The sequence below is a fragment of the Schistocerca americana genome, chromosome 10 (genome assembly GCF_021461395.2).
Source record: "Schistocerca americana isolate TAMUIC-IGC-003095 chromosome 10, iqSchAmer2.1, whole genome shotgun sequence".
In the NCBI taxonomy this organism is placed as follows: domain Eukaryota; kingdom Metazoa; phylum Arthropoda; class Insecta; order Orthoptera; family Acrididae; genus Schistocerca; species Schistocerca americana.
Window position 1 is genome coordinate 155,181,182 of NC_060128.1, and position 14,517 is coordinate 155,195,698.

The window sequence follows — 14,517 nt, forward strand, 5'->3', positions numbered from 1 at the left end:
CTCAAAGGATCAATGATAAATTATAGTTGACAGAGGGGCTAGCTTAGCCACAGTTTGATAAAGAATCTGATAGGAATTCCATTGGGCCCCGGAGCTGAGTTCAATTTTAACGATTTGAGCAATTTCTCAACAGAACTGATACTAATATCTATTTCATCCATCTTTACCGTGGTAGGAGAATTAAATTTTGGCAGTACGGCTGGGTTTTCGTCTATAAAAGAACACTTGAGAGCAGAGCTAAGCATTTCCTCTTTTGCTTTGCTATTCTCAGTTTCTGTTCCTGTCTTGTCCATAAGTGACTCGATACTATCTTTATATATGACCAGAATTTCTGTCGATAGTATTCTGCTACAGTAGTAATTGCTCTGTTGACTGCCGAGCGAATTTCATTCAGCATATCCCTCTATATCTATAGCTGAATACTTTGTTTTAGTCCTATTATGTAATAGTCTCTATTCCTTTAGAAGTTCCTTTACAGTGTATGTACACCAAGGAGGACCAATCACATTATGAGTTGTTCTACTCCGTACATATCTGTCCAATGTACGATCGACTATTGTTTTAAACTTGAACCATAGTTCTTCGACATGCTCCTTCCCTCAGGCAAAAGCTTCTAGTTCCTCATCGAGATATAACACCACTACTGCTTCTCTGTCTAGTTTGCTGAAAATGTTAATCTTTCTACTTGTCTTAACTGCCCTTTTTAGTTTGGTATCTATTTTTGCTATAACTGTCTCATGGTCATTGATGCTGGTTTCGATATAGTATTTCTCAAACAGATCAGGCTTCTTGGTGTCATTAGATCTAATATTTGCAACATGAGTGGGGTTCCGAAATATCAGTTCTAGATACCTGTCAAGGGGGGCACCCAGCAATGCTTCACAGGATATCATTCCACGCCCATCATTAACAAGAGTATAATTATCCCAACTGATTGTTGATGGTTAAAGTCTCCTCCGATGGTTACAGCATGATTAGGGAACTTATGTACAAGAGAACTCAGATTTTCAAAAAATGGGTCAAATGGCTCTGAGCACTATGGGACTCAACTGCTGAGGTCATTAGTCCCCTAGAACTTAGAACTAGTTAAACCTAACTAACCTAAGGACATCACAAACATCCATGCCGGAGGCAGGATTCGAACCTGCGACCGTAGCGGTTTTGCGGTTCCAGACTGCAGCGCCTTTAAGCGCACGGCCACTTCGGCCGGCTCAGATTTTCACTTAAAGTTTTCAGCTTAAGCAAAATAATAAAGTAAAGACTAAAAAGCGTAACATCACGAAATAAAGTATTATAACATGAGTGCGGATGGCGAAATTAGTTTACTTCCGATATTAACAGAAGCTAACACCGTTCCTTATATGAACGTCAGTGTCGAGACTTTCTTCCCAAGAAACCTTAAACTTGACGTCCCATTCTGTTCTGTGGGCAGTGTGTGTGGATGTCACCATTTGAAATGCGCTGTGGAATGTTTTGACACTCCTTTCCGTCAGTTGTGAATTGACCTTTGTCGTTCAGGCAGACTCTTCCTAAATTCCGCTTTGACAGTGCTTCGGACTGTGAACGTCATAAATGAAGTACAGAACGTTTTCTGAGCCATCCGGCAACTTTATGTGACCAGAAAAAGGCGGTAATTCCCGTTTTAAGCAAAGGACTGCTCTGCTGAATACGACAGTTACTCCACAGCCAACTTTACAGAAGCAGTTATCAATACAGCAATGTCGCGCAGCTGCCAGAGAAGTGGCAGGATCTCCAGAGCGCACATCCTGTAGCCGAACAAAAATGTGGAAAGCTGTGTTGCCAAATGCAACAACAGTTACACCACAGCAATTGGCGTGACGGCAGATTCGGCCATGGCGCCGTTTCCACACACTCTTGTCAAAACTCTACTTGTTCGGTTTTCACGATGGCATCAACTCAGATATTTCGGACATACATTAGTGTTGGCATTCAGGTTATGGCGTTGAACAGAGCCAAGATTCCAATAAGGAGAAGAGATAGAATAAATGTTGGTGTTTGAAGTGGGTATTGTGCAGTAATAACACAGGGACATGTAAGGCACTTATAAATGAAGTAACACTCGTAGTCGAAAATTCATTCTTTAATCTCTTCCAAACAATAAATGTAAATTTCAGGTTCTAGTTTAGCAGCAGATCTAACTATATTAAAAAAAGTTCGATACTCAGATAGAGATGCATTACTTGTTCGAGTGAAACCAGAAGCTACACTCTGATATTTGACATCAAGTGATTACCTGTCACCTCTCTAATATAAGGCGCGTTCAAAAAGAAACGAGCCGGAGGCATAATTACAGAAACCAGTACCGGTATGTTAGAAGTATTGACCTTGGCTGTTGCGATACTTGTCCAACTGTGACACAAGGCGGTCATGGCTGTCTCATAAAATTCACAGGATTCGATGTTAACCAGTTCTGCACGTACAACTGGACGCCGTCGTCCGAGGTGAATCGGACTTTTCGTCTTTGACCAAGATGGCCCCCTCTGATTCACTTCCTGCAGCACGGGACAACAGTGAATGCCCAGCGTCACTCGCAAACCTTGACCACCCTTCGCCAAGCAATCTGGGCCACCCTCCATGCAGTCTGGACCTCTCTCCCTGGGATAACGCCATTTTTCGTCTTCCTAAAAAGGCCCTGAGGGGCAAACGATTCACCTCGAACGACGACGTGCAGCTGTACGTGTGGAACCGTTTAACATCACAGCCCCAGGAATTTTATGAGACAGCCATTCTCCGCCTTGTCAGAGTGGGACAAGTGTCTCAACCGCCAAGTTCAATACTTCTAACATACAGGTACTGGTTTCTGTAATTATGCCTCCAGCTCGTTTCTTTTGGAACGCCCCTTATATTTATACCACATCTTCAAACCTACAGTTTCACTGTTCTTGTTTGATGTGTTGGATGCTATTTCCTCCTATAATGCTTTGCAGGCTACCTTGAAAGCTAATGTTTTCACTGTTGTATTGCAGATCAGTTAAATATGATGAAATATTAAAGTTATTCTATACGAAATTTTGGAGTCATGCTTCGTGCAAGTACACTAAAAGACATTGTAACATAGTTGATTTCCTTTATTAAAAGCTAAAATCAATCTGAAATTATACTGCGACCAGAAACCTTTGTATTGCTTTCTCAAATGCACCATGCAACGAATTAAGATAGCAGAATTTGCCAGCACTAGAGTCGGAACATACTGCCGACAATCGATTCATTTTCGCCATTTGTAGTTAAGTGATCTTTCACTAATTAATCAAATGGTTCAAATGGCTCTGAGCACTATGCGACTTAACTTCTGAGGTCATCAGTCGCCTAGAACTTATAACTACTTAAACCTAACTAACCTAAGGACATCACACACATCCATGCCCGAGGCAGGATTTGAACCTGCGACCGTAGCGGTCGCGCGGTTCCGGACTGTAGCGCCTAGAACTGCACGGCCACTCCGGCCGCCTCACTAATTAATCACTCACGAATTGTATCCATGTATTATATAATAGAAATATCATATAGTTTCACCACATGACCATTATGTGCTCATAGATTTTTTATATACCGAACGCGCACTTTCTGCCATTGTACGGCAATACATTGTAGTGTCGGGTTGGTGAATACATCCATAGCGTATTTCCATAAGTTTAATTAAGACAACAGATACAAATAACAGAGACCTTAGTAATAATATATTCCTTTTCACTATTTACATCACTTTGCCAACGCGGGGGTAACTTCCTGATTATGCGACTGTGGTTTTTTGGTGAAGAACGCGTTGAGTCATGTTAGTAGTGGATTTCATCTTGAACGGAAGTTCCGTGAATGCTGTTGAATACAGAGAGGAAAATCCGAAAATCTGAGGGCGCAAGTTCCACCCCCAACACCTGTATAGTGTTTTTTGCCAGTCTAGCAGAATGCGCGTGGGCGTTATTGTGGAATAGCATCACTTCACGCGATCTTGCTGGTCGTTGTCGGACTGCGTCTGCAAGACGTCTCGGTTGTTGAGAATAAATGTGTCGCAGTGATGGTTACACCTCGGCGAAGCGGTTTGTATTTCACCACACAGTAGGTCCTTTACCACATGCAGAACATTATCTTTTGTGTATTTCTGAGGTCTTTGTACGAGGAGTTGCCGCTTTGTTTGGGCTCAACCGTTCCTTTCTTTTCCTTATGTTAGCGTAGTGACAACACCATTTCCCGTCACCAGTAAAGATGCAATATACGAATGATCGATGTTGTTCAAGAGCAACATAGTAACGAGCATGCCTCAGGCATGGATGTGTGAACTGTCCTTAGGTCAGTTACGTTTAAGTAATTCTAAGTCTAGAGTACCGATGACGTCAGATGTCAAGACCCATAGAGCTCAGAGCCATTTGAACAATTTTTTTGTTCGATTCAGATGTTGATCTCATCCACTTCTGCTTGAGGAATTTAATTAGGTTTGACGCAGTACTATTATCTGGTAACAACTCGAAAGAAAACCTAACGAACATATGAAACTTCCTGGCAGATTAAAACTGTGTGCCCGACCGAGACTCGAACGCGGGACCTTCACCTTTCGCGGGCAAGTGCTCTACCAACTGAGCTACCGAAGCACGACTCACGCCCGGTACTCACAGCTTTACTTCTGCCAGTCAGTAGAGCACTTGCCCGCGAAAGGCAAAGGTCCCGAGTTCGAGTCTCGGTCGGGCACACAGTTTTAATCTGCCAGGAAGTTTCATATTAGCGCACACTCTGCTGCAGAGTGAAAATCTCGTTCTGATAACGAACATCTATTTATCCCTTAAGCACATTTGTTTTCATTAACACTTAAACATTACTTGTTTACAGTATTACAAAACAAAAAAGAACCCAGCATACTGTAAATACAGACCAGTACTGATGCATTACACCAGCGCCTTTATATGGCGACCACCAACGTGGTTACAGACATTGTACCTACGAAGCATGTTCTGGTACACACTCTCCATCCCATCTCGTGCCTCTTCTTTCTAGTACTGCGGCAAGAACTTGTGCCAGAAGATCTTCCTCTGCCTCTAGAGGAGTCTCGTAAATTAAACTTTGCACATGGACCTGGAAGGAGTAGTCCACAGGAGTTAAATCCGACGATCTCAGAGACCACGCTGTTGGACCACCTCGGCCTATCCATCTATCACCATCTCGTGTGTTGACAAGTCACCAAAGTATGTGAGAAGTGAGGTGCTTCCCACAATGCCGAAATCACATTTGCTGACGGACATTCAGTGGCGTAGCTTCCAAGAACGGGTCTAGCGCGTTTTGTAGGAAATCACAATCATCTGCGAACGCTACTCAACGTGAAAAGAGGGGTGTGTCGATGCAGCGGTGCGGGAACCACGTGCTGTAGGCAACGCGTGGTGGAAAATCAGCTGGACCGATAGTGTGTACCCTTCGTAAGTGGTACGGATGTAATTGTTGCTCACGCAGAGTGTCGCAGACGATACTGTCACGAATACCCACTGCAAGCGCAATTGTTCCACTACTCGTTGTCGGGTACTTCTCAGTGCAATGCAGAGTCTTCTTCAGATCAGGCCGTGGAGCACCACAGTCCTGCCTGCTCGCGGTAAAAGTACCTGTTTCTAAGAGCAGCTGCGTCACTTGAACTAAAATATTGTGCGATGGCGTGCCACGCTGCGGAAAAACGGACGTGATACAGCCGACTGACAGCTCTTATGTTACCTCGAGCTTCGCCATACAAAAGGAGCATGTCTGTTTATTTCGAAAATATACCGAACTATTTTTACTGTATCGGGGTGCACTCAGCCTCGTGATGCCAATTGAGGAGCTACTCGACCGAACAGTAGCGGCTCCGGTAAAAAAAACCATAATTACGACCGGGAGAGCGGCGTGCTGACCACACGCCCCTCCTATCCGCATCCTCAGCTGAGGATGACACGGCGGTCGGATGGTCCCGATGGGCCATTTGTGGCCTGAAGACGGAGTGCTTTTTTTACTGTACCGGAGACCCACAGGAACTGAGTAGGTCACGCAGCAAAGCAGATAGTGAATTACATCAGGTGACTAACTAACGTAGCACACGGCATCCTATCTATCCTATTGCATACCAGGACAAGCAACTCTCAGACTTTTCTCTTTCCTGAAGCGTATTCAAAATATCGTGTACTCACTCCCGTCTACAAGTCCTAGAAGTCTGTAATGGAAGTTTCCGAAACCCTTTGTATACGAGTAGTGTCTGTTGTGTCGCACATGTAATGACGCCATTGGTGTACACATTTCATGTGAAATGGAGGAATGGGAGGAAAAGTGTGGCTGGTGTGTGTGAAATCCTAAGGGACCAAACTGCTGAAGTCATTGGTCCCTAGACTTACACACTATTTAAACTAACATAAAATAACACATTCTAAGAACGACACACTCACCCATACCCGAGGGAGAATTCAAACCTCGCTCATGAGGAGCTGCGCAATCCGTGACATGGTGTCTCAAACCACGGGGCCACTCCGTGTGTGGTGGCTGGAACTAGGGACCTTCAGCTGCACAAAAAGTTGAGGAAATGTAACGGCGAAAGTTGAAAATTTGTGCTGGACCGGGGCGCAAACCCGGTAATACTGCTTCTCATGAGCAGTTGCCTTAACCACTTACGTCATCCGGGCGCCCTCCCTACCAGACCGAAATATCCAACTTCTCGTACCCTGCAATGCGTCGTCCATCGTCCATTAACTCCTTTTCGGAGCAAGTAATTGATTTTCCATAGGAGTTCGGTCCATATTAGTGCATCCGCACTGAAGGAAATGCCACGGAGCCGCTACGCTATCACAGAAATATGTATAAACTGATAGTGTCTGTTCTGCCTGATATGCACTGTGCGACTGGAAGTCACTAGTTTCCCACTCACCCTTTCCCCTTTTCTTCCCATTCCTCAATTTCATGTAGAGTTAAAAGTTCTCATGGTGGAAGGCATATATACTATCATGGGAAGGCAGGTAGACCATCAGATAACACTGAACGAATGTATATTTCAATCTTGATCAAGAAAAGAGGCTTACTAGACCACAACAGATCTCAGCAACTTGATTACGGCAGACATCACAGCCAGGGAACAGAAGCAACGCACTGCATCATTATAAGATTTCGATGCATATGCACATGTGGCCCAATAGTTTGGTAGCAGACATTCGCTGCATTCCTGTATTTCACTCAACAGAAGATTTTTGCTTTCGGTTTTTAATTTGTTTATTTTAATTACTCTCTTCAACTTCGGCCACGCTACAACCTAACAGCGTTTTTGATACATTGTAATTATTCTCGATATGAAAATAACTTTATGTATCTCAATATGTATTAGCTAAAACTTGCATAAATAACTTGCATGAATGTACACTGTCGGTAGCGTCCGGTACTTCAAGTGAGGGCTATTGTTGAAATTTGTAGGTACTGGTATGTGAAATGTTTTGAATTTGCATCTGCATTCTGAAAGGTGATTGGCGGATTAGTCGATAGTGTAGGTCCTGAGCCTTTAGGCCCCGGAAATAAAAGTGAAAAGAAGAAAAAAGTGTTCATATTGCAATTACTTGAACAAGCACTTTAGGACGGAGGTTTTCGAGTCCTGTCTAATAGTATATCCTGAAACCATTCACAAAGTTGGTCCTGTATTTCATAATTTCGTATATTGTTCACTAGGTGACAGTCTGGAACCGCATGGAATATGTATCATGTGTATGCCACTGTGGATGAACAGACCGAGCACTTGCGTCTAGTCCCTGACGTGCAAATATGACTGAAGGCTTAAGAAGAGAGCAGAGAACTGGCGGGACGTATGAATCTACATGGAGTGCAACAGGTAGGTCAACAGTGTAATATTATTGGAAAAATATAAAAAATATACCGGAATAACGAAAAACATTTGCGAAAGGAATGCCTTTTACTTACATGTTTCCACAGGCAACATAAACTTGCACATGCATCCCTCCAACACTGAACTGACCGGTCATGTGGTCTGTAGAATCATCCTGGCACAACCGACTTAGGATACGTCACTGACTTATTTGTATCAGCTGGCATGAGTCATAAAAGTTAAAAGCTGTTTAACTTTCTGTCCTCACGCACCATTCCCCACCACCATTGTTGCTAACAGTCCCTATATGGATAATGCATCCTCGGCAGAAACTCTCTCAAATCTTTTGTATTTGTATGTGATAAGTTGCTATCATATTCAAAAACTGAGCTTTACCTTCAGCTGTGAGCAATGGTGAATATTCGGGGACGTGACAGGGACGATCATTCGAAGCAAAAAACGTCTAGTAATCATGGATTCTAAAGTGCATACCCTAAGAGCTATAAGCACTTCGTCATCTTCAGTACTATGAAACACATATCTTGTGCTGAACAAGTGCGCACAGCTCACGAGGTATGCATTTTAGTTCTATGTTTGCCCGCTCTGAGCACTATGGGACTTAACTCCTGAGGTAATCAGTCCCCTAGAACTTAAAACTACTTAAACCTAACCAACCTAAGGACATCACACACATCCATGCCCGAGGCAGGATTCAAACCTGCGACAGTAGCGGTATCGCGGTTCCAGACTGTAGCGCCTAGAATCGCTCGGCCACGACTACATTTAAAACAACGCGATATTATTTACAGTAACACAATATATTGAGAGATGTCGACTTACTGAAGTTCTCATTATTCTAGAAATTCCAATATTTTGAAGGTATTTTGATGCCAATACAATGATCAAAATGTTTTCTTTAGTCACTGAACGTAACGCTACTCTTGACCTAAAAAAATCTGATTCTTATACAACCATGTTCCTGTTAGCGCAGTCACTGTCTGATGATTAGTCCAGCACAATGGCTCAACGTTTGGTTACAAAAATGTTGTACAAGAATATTTATTTATATTTGTAGCGTTAGTGACGCCTCAGAACCGTGACTAAGGAAAAAAAAAGAAGCAGAACAACAGAAATACGGACCTTACTTTCCGGTGTGCGTTCAGGGTATACAAATAGCAGCCAACATTTCATATAAAAATTTACAAATTGTGTCTTTAAAGGAATGCAACAAGCATACAACAGTGGTAACAATAGTGTTTCCACTTGCCAGTTGTCTCTTGTGTTATTTGTAACTTAATGCGAGCTGCCATGCCAAACTAGCTGCCGTGTATCTCATTGTTGTATAAAGGAAGAAACACAGCTGGATAGGAATTCAAAATTTGTTTTATACGTTCGGAAGCAGTATTCAAACGTTACTTCTTTCCTTACGTATAAACTCTTTATTAACAAATTTGTCGCCCATTTCTGTGATGAATCGGTTTTCGAGTCCGGTATTTCGGAGCTCCGTCTTCTCTCCGTAGACGTTTCTACACCTATGTTCACACTCTATAGACCACCTTAGTGTATAGCTGTAGGTATTTAGCACTGCATGACGTGCCGAGTTACTTTCCGTTACAGTCGCACATGAAACGCAATATCAGTGCATAGATGGCTCTGTGTATTCTGTGAGTCTAATCTTGCATTGTTCATCCGTATGGGGGCGATAGAATATCTGTAGATTCTTCACTTAATATTGGTTGTGGGAATTTCGCAAGTATGCTTTCGTGAGTCAAATAAACCCATTCGCGCAACCGTTCCTTCATACGTCCATTACTTTTACATGACATTACTTGTATAACATGTATCCCCCGAATAATGATCTATCCGTTGTGGAAAGACGTCGAGGACATAAATTTAATTTAATAATTACTGAACAACATGTCCGAAAGTTGATGTTTTTGAATAATGGTCTTGATGGTACAAACCAGAGACTTCTTTATCAGAATCTGAAGTCAGCTGTTCCAGTGCTAAAGGAAATACGTGGTCCAAGGCTACAACTTTTACTTCTTCTTCTTTCATAAACACTGAATTTGAATCAGTGAGACATGGTGTACCTCAAGATCCGATTGGGTATTCTGTTGTTTTTGAAAAACATAAATGATCTGCAGTTTCCAGTCTCAGAATATGAGGAGATGCTGCTTGTTAGTTTTTCCAGAAACTAAAAGAATAGGAATACAAGCTATTATAAGTTCCTATACTGAAAATACACCCCTGAATTATTCGAAATCCACAACAGAGTATTCTAGGCATACGTATTATCATCGAATTTTATCAAGACACAGTATACAGACTTCGGTTCTTCTCACAGGACTAAACAAGCTATAAACGTTGGTTTCAAAAACAATAAAGTACAAAAGTCGACAGAGTTATGTTTTGTCATAGATCACAATGTTAACTGGAAAACCCACTGCCTAGAACTAATGGAGGATCTTGGTTCAGTTGCTTGATGTACACATTATAACTGTTATCGTCGATTCCAAAATTAAAGAAACTGGTTATTCCGCATTTTTTCGTTTACGAATCAGTTATGGAATCCTTCTTTGGAATAAGTGAAGCTTCAGGGATAGTATTTTCGGAGCACGGAAGTGTATTATGATAGCTATATTATTTTCGTGTTATCATTGCAATGTCTTGCGGAGAGCTCTTTAGAAAACTAGTCAATCTGACAACTACTTAACAATACGTATATTCATTATCGGTAATGTCCTTAGTCATTACGTGCGAATAATTCTCTTTTCACAGAAAATAGTGGAAAGCATGAGCATAACAACAGCACCAAAAATTCTCTACAAATTCGATAATAATAAGCTAATAAGCAGGACATATGCTAGTGTATCTGCGATCCTTACAGGTAATATTCATAGTGAAGTTAAAGAACGGCAGCCCGTTTTGTCATCGGTTCAAAAATGGTTCAAATGGCTCTGAGCACTATGGGACTCAACTGCTGAGGTCATTAGTCCCCTAGAACTTAGAACTAGTTAAACCTAACTAACCTAAGGACATCACACACATCCATGCCCGAGGCAGGATTCGAACCTGCGACCGTAGCGGTCTCGCGGTTCCAGACTGCAGCGCCAGAACCGCGCGGCCACTTCGGCCGGCGTCATCGGTTCATTAAGCGAGCAAGCGAGTTAATATTTTTTTTTTGTGACGTTTTCGAGGCGTTTGATTGTGTAGATAGTTATAGTCGTAGAAAACTTGAGTTTTATGGAATCGATGGTTTTACACACAACTGGTTTGAATCATACTTACAAATAAGAATCCGATAAGCTGTGCTGAATAATTCGAACGGTATTGGAACTTAAAAAATTTGAGGGACTGGTGAGAAGTCACAGAGAGGGTCCGCAGGGCTTAATTCCTGTTCGTTATACACTATCGAATCACGTTAATGCGATCACCTGTTAAAGGCCTCAATAAACACCTTTTGAAGGTCAGATCGCTGAGAGATTCGCAGCAGGAGAGTCAATCAGGTTCTAGAACGTGCCGACAGGGATGTGGTGCTCCGCCTACTCCACTATCGCGGCCAGCTGCGCTACGTTTGTCGGATGAGGAATCGTGGTGCAAACAGGCCTGAGTGGCTTTAAATACAGCGAGTTTGGTGGAAGGGAGAGTACGGAATATTCATCATGGTGCTCTTCCAACCTCATACATACATTGCCAGCAGTGTGAAATGGTGCATTATCCTGCTGGTAGATGCCACCTTGCCGATGAAGAACAACCTTTATGTAAGGGTGGACGTAGTCCCCAAGGACAGATAAATACTAGTGTTGATACAGTTTGCCTTCCAGAATGACGAGATCACCCAGTGAATGCCACGAAAACATTCTCCAGAAAATAACACTCTGACCTCTGCCCTGGGCCCTTCCGACGATTCTTGCAGATACTTTTCTTTCAGACGTTTTCACGGTGACGCGCTATAAGAAGTGATACATCTCAAAAGTCCACCTGTTGTTATTCAATGAACAATCAGCTGCGGTATTTGCTTGCGGATCCCAGCCTGTGACGGTAATGAATGGGTGTAAGATTCAGGCACCTGCTGTAGAAGCCCAATACGCAGCAATGTCCGCAGAACGGTTGTCGAGGAAACACTATTGATAGTTCCTTGGTTCATCTCTGCGACCAATTGGTCAGTAGTTGCAAGTTTACTCGCACGTACACATCTCCACAGCCTTGGTTCACCTCTGACACTTATGGTCCCTGGATCACCACAGTTGCCTCGGTGCCCGCTTTGGATAGCGCCATTTTGTCATGCATGGTATACTTAACACGAACATTTTAGACACTTAGTTGTTTCCACCCTTGGACAGAAAGCCTATGATCGTGCTCTTTCGTACCTCAGATAAATCGATCCCATTTCTGCATTACGATAACGACTGCAGGCAAAGGCCACCTCAAATAAGAATAATATGGGTTGTTCATCCACAATCATCATGTAGGTACCTCTCCAAGGAGTCGAGCATTTTAACTGCACCTTCATACTACACATATTCGCTGGTGAAATTATTCATAAATGATCCATCACAATTTTAGAAGATTTGTGATATCCACACCTACAACAGTAGATGAAAGAATGATCTTTATTATCCTTTAATAAAGTTGTTAGTGACTCAGAAGAGAGTTCAATATGCAGCAACAAAAGTTTTTGATCATTTGTCTAATAACATGAAATATCTGACAGGTAGGAAAGCAAATTCTGATTCTAACCTAAAATAATTACTTGTGGACAACTCCCTCTGCTCTTTTTGAAAACTGGTATTCCGAAAAAACGCTAACATTTAGTTACGACTGTTCTTCCCAAACACCATCACGAATGTTAAAAGTGGCAAAAGACTCTGCTACATACCAGAAGCACCCTCTGCCATAAGGTGTATGGTGACTTGTGCAACTCAGCTGCAGCAGGAAACAGCGGTGGTGGGAGACTTGTTTACCAGCTGTTCACCAATACTGAAGCAAAAATTCGGATAGGTGATATCGAAACATCTCGTGAGTACATGGAAATGGACTATATCCAGTGTACCTTAGAAGGATTAAGAAGCAAAGCAGTGAAGTATGTCATCATGAAGAATTATGATCTTCAAAAAATATTGTAGAGAGTGCGCTTGGTGCATATGTGAAAGAATGAGAACGGCGGATATTGAAAAATAGAAAAAAGTATAGCTGATTTACGTTAAAATCTATCGTAACACCGAGATTAACTATCAGAATAGCTGCAGTTCAGAAACCTGTCTTAATAGGGGACGTCAGCCTTGCTTTTATCCGCGAAACTGAGTCAAGATTGTTCTACCTGAACAGTAATTATAATAAACACCCTGAAACATTGTAACTGTCTTCCGAAAGTTGTAACATTCAAGATTTTCGTTAACTTTAAATCGCGTGCTCACTCGTGAAATACACATGGTATGATTTTGGATGGCAGGAAATAATAGCGAGCATTTACAGCTAGTCTTAATGTTTCTGTTTCCTTTTTCGTACGGTTCCGTCAGTACTTCACTACGGTAATTCATGTAGTTGGTAGCGACGTTTTCCTGAACAGGTCATGGTTGCTACCTTCCTTTATGCTAAACACTAATGAAATTTTCATTCATTTCTCCTTCCGTTTAATCGTCATTTACTGTATTGCAAACAAAAGGTAACGTCAGTAATTCCATAAAATACGCTCCTGACACCAATATATTATATGCTATGTATTCCATTACGATATTTTTAAAAGTAATAACGGAAAGATTATCTTAAGTTATCTTCGATTACATTTCTGGCCAAAAAGAACAACTTTGTGTTGCGTCAGCGTGCCATAACAATGGGTCGACTCTCTTACTCACTGGTTCCGTTGCTAGGTTTCTGCACTTAACGTCGTGTCCTTTCAACTGTTTCGCAACGTGGTGTTGAAAGCGACATTGCTAGCGAGGTCTGACGTTTAGCGAAGCGGAGAGAACTATGGCAGGGGTCTCGCGAGAGGTTGCACTCAGTAGACGCCTTCGGCTGGAAGGCGGGGCTGATGAGCGGATCATGGACACGATCAGACTCCAACAGCTGCAGCTGGAAGCTGCGAACAGCCAGTGCAGGCGTGTAGACGCACTGCTGGAGAAACTGGACACAGCTACAGAGACGCTGATACGCTGTTGTGGAGTGGAGCGCTCCGGAATGCGTCCCCAGCTGGAACGTGAGCTGGATCAGGATAAGCAGCTGGAGAAAGAGCAGTGTCAGCTCCTGCAGAGGCGAGGCCAGGGTGATTACTCTGAGGTGGTGGGCGAGATATACGAGCAGATGGAGGAGGAGCTGTATCAGAAACTCCTAATCAAGCTGGAAAAGGACGAGAAAGAAGAGAAACAGCTCGAGGACGAACTGCAGCAGCCTCTGCAGACAGAACAGCAGCAGCAGGCGGCAGAGGAACCTGGCCAGCAGCAGCAGGAGCAGGAGGAGGAGCAGCGACGACAGCTGCATCTCCAGCAGCTCGAGGAAACGCTGGAGAGAGATCAGGAGCTGTGGTGGTATACCGACCCGCCTGCGACCGAGTCGCGGTGGCGCATCGCCGCGGTCTGCCTGTGTGGCGTTTCTCTGCTAGTTTGCGGGCTCCTTCCGTGTCTGTGGTCCGCTGTTGGGGATTTGCAGCTGATTCACCACAGCCCACCGCCGATCTGAGAAAGTGTGCCGACAGC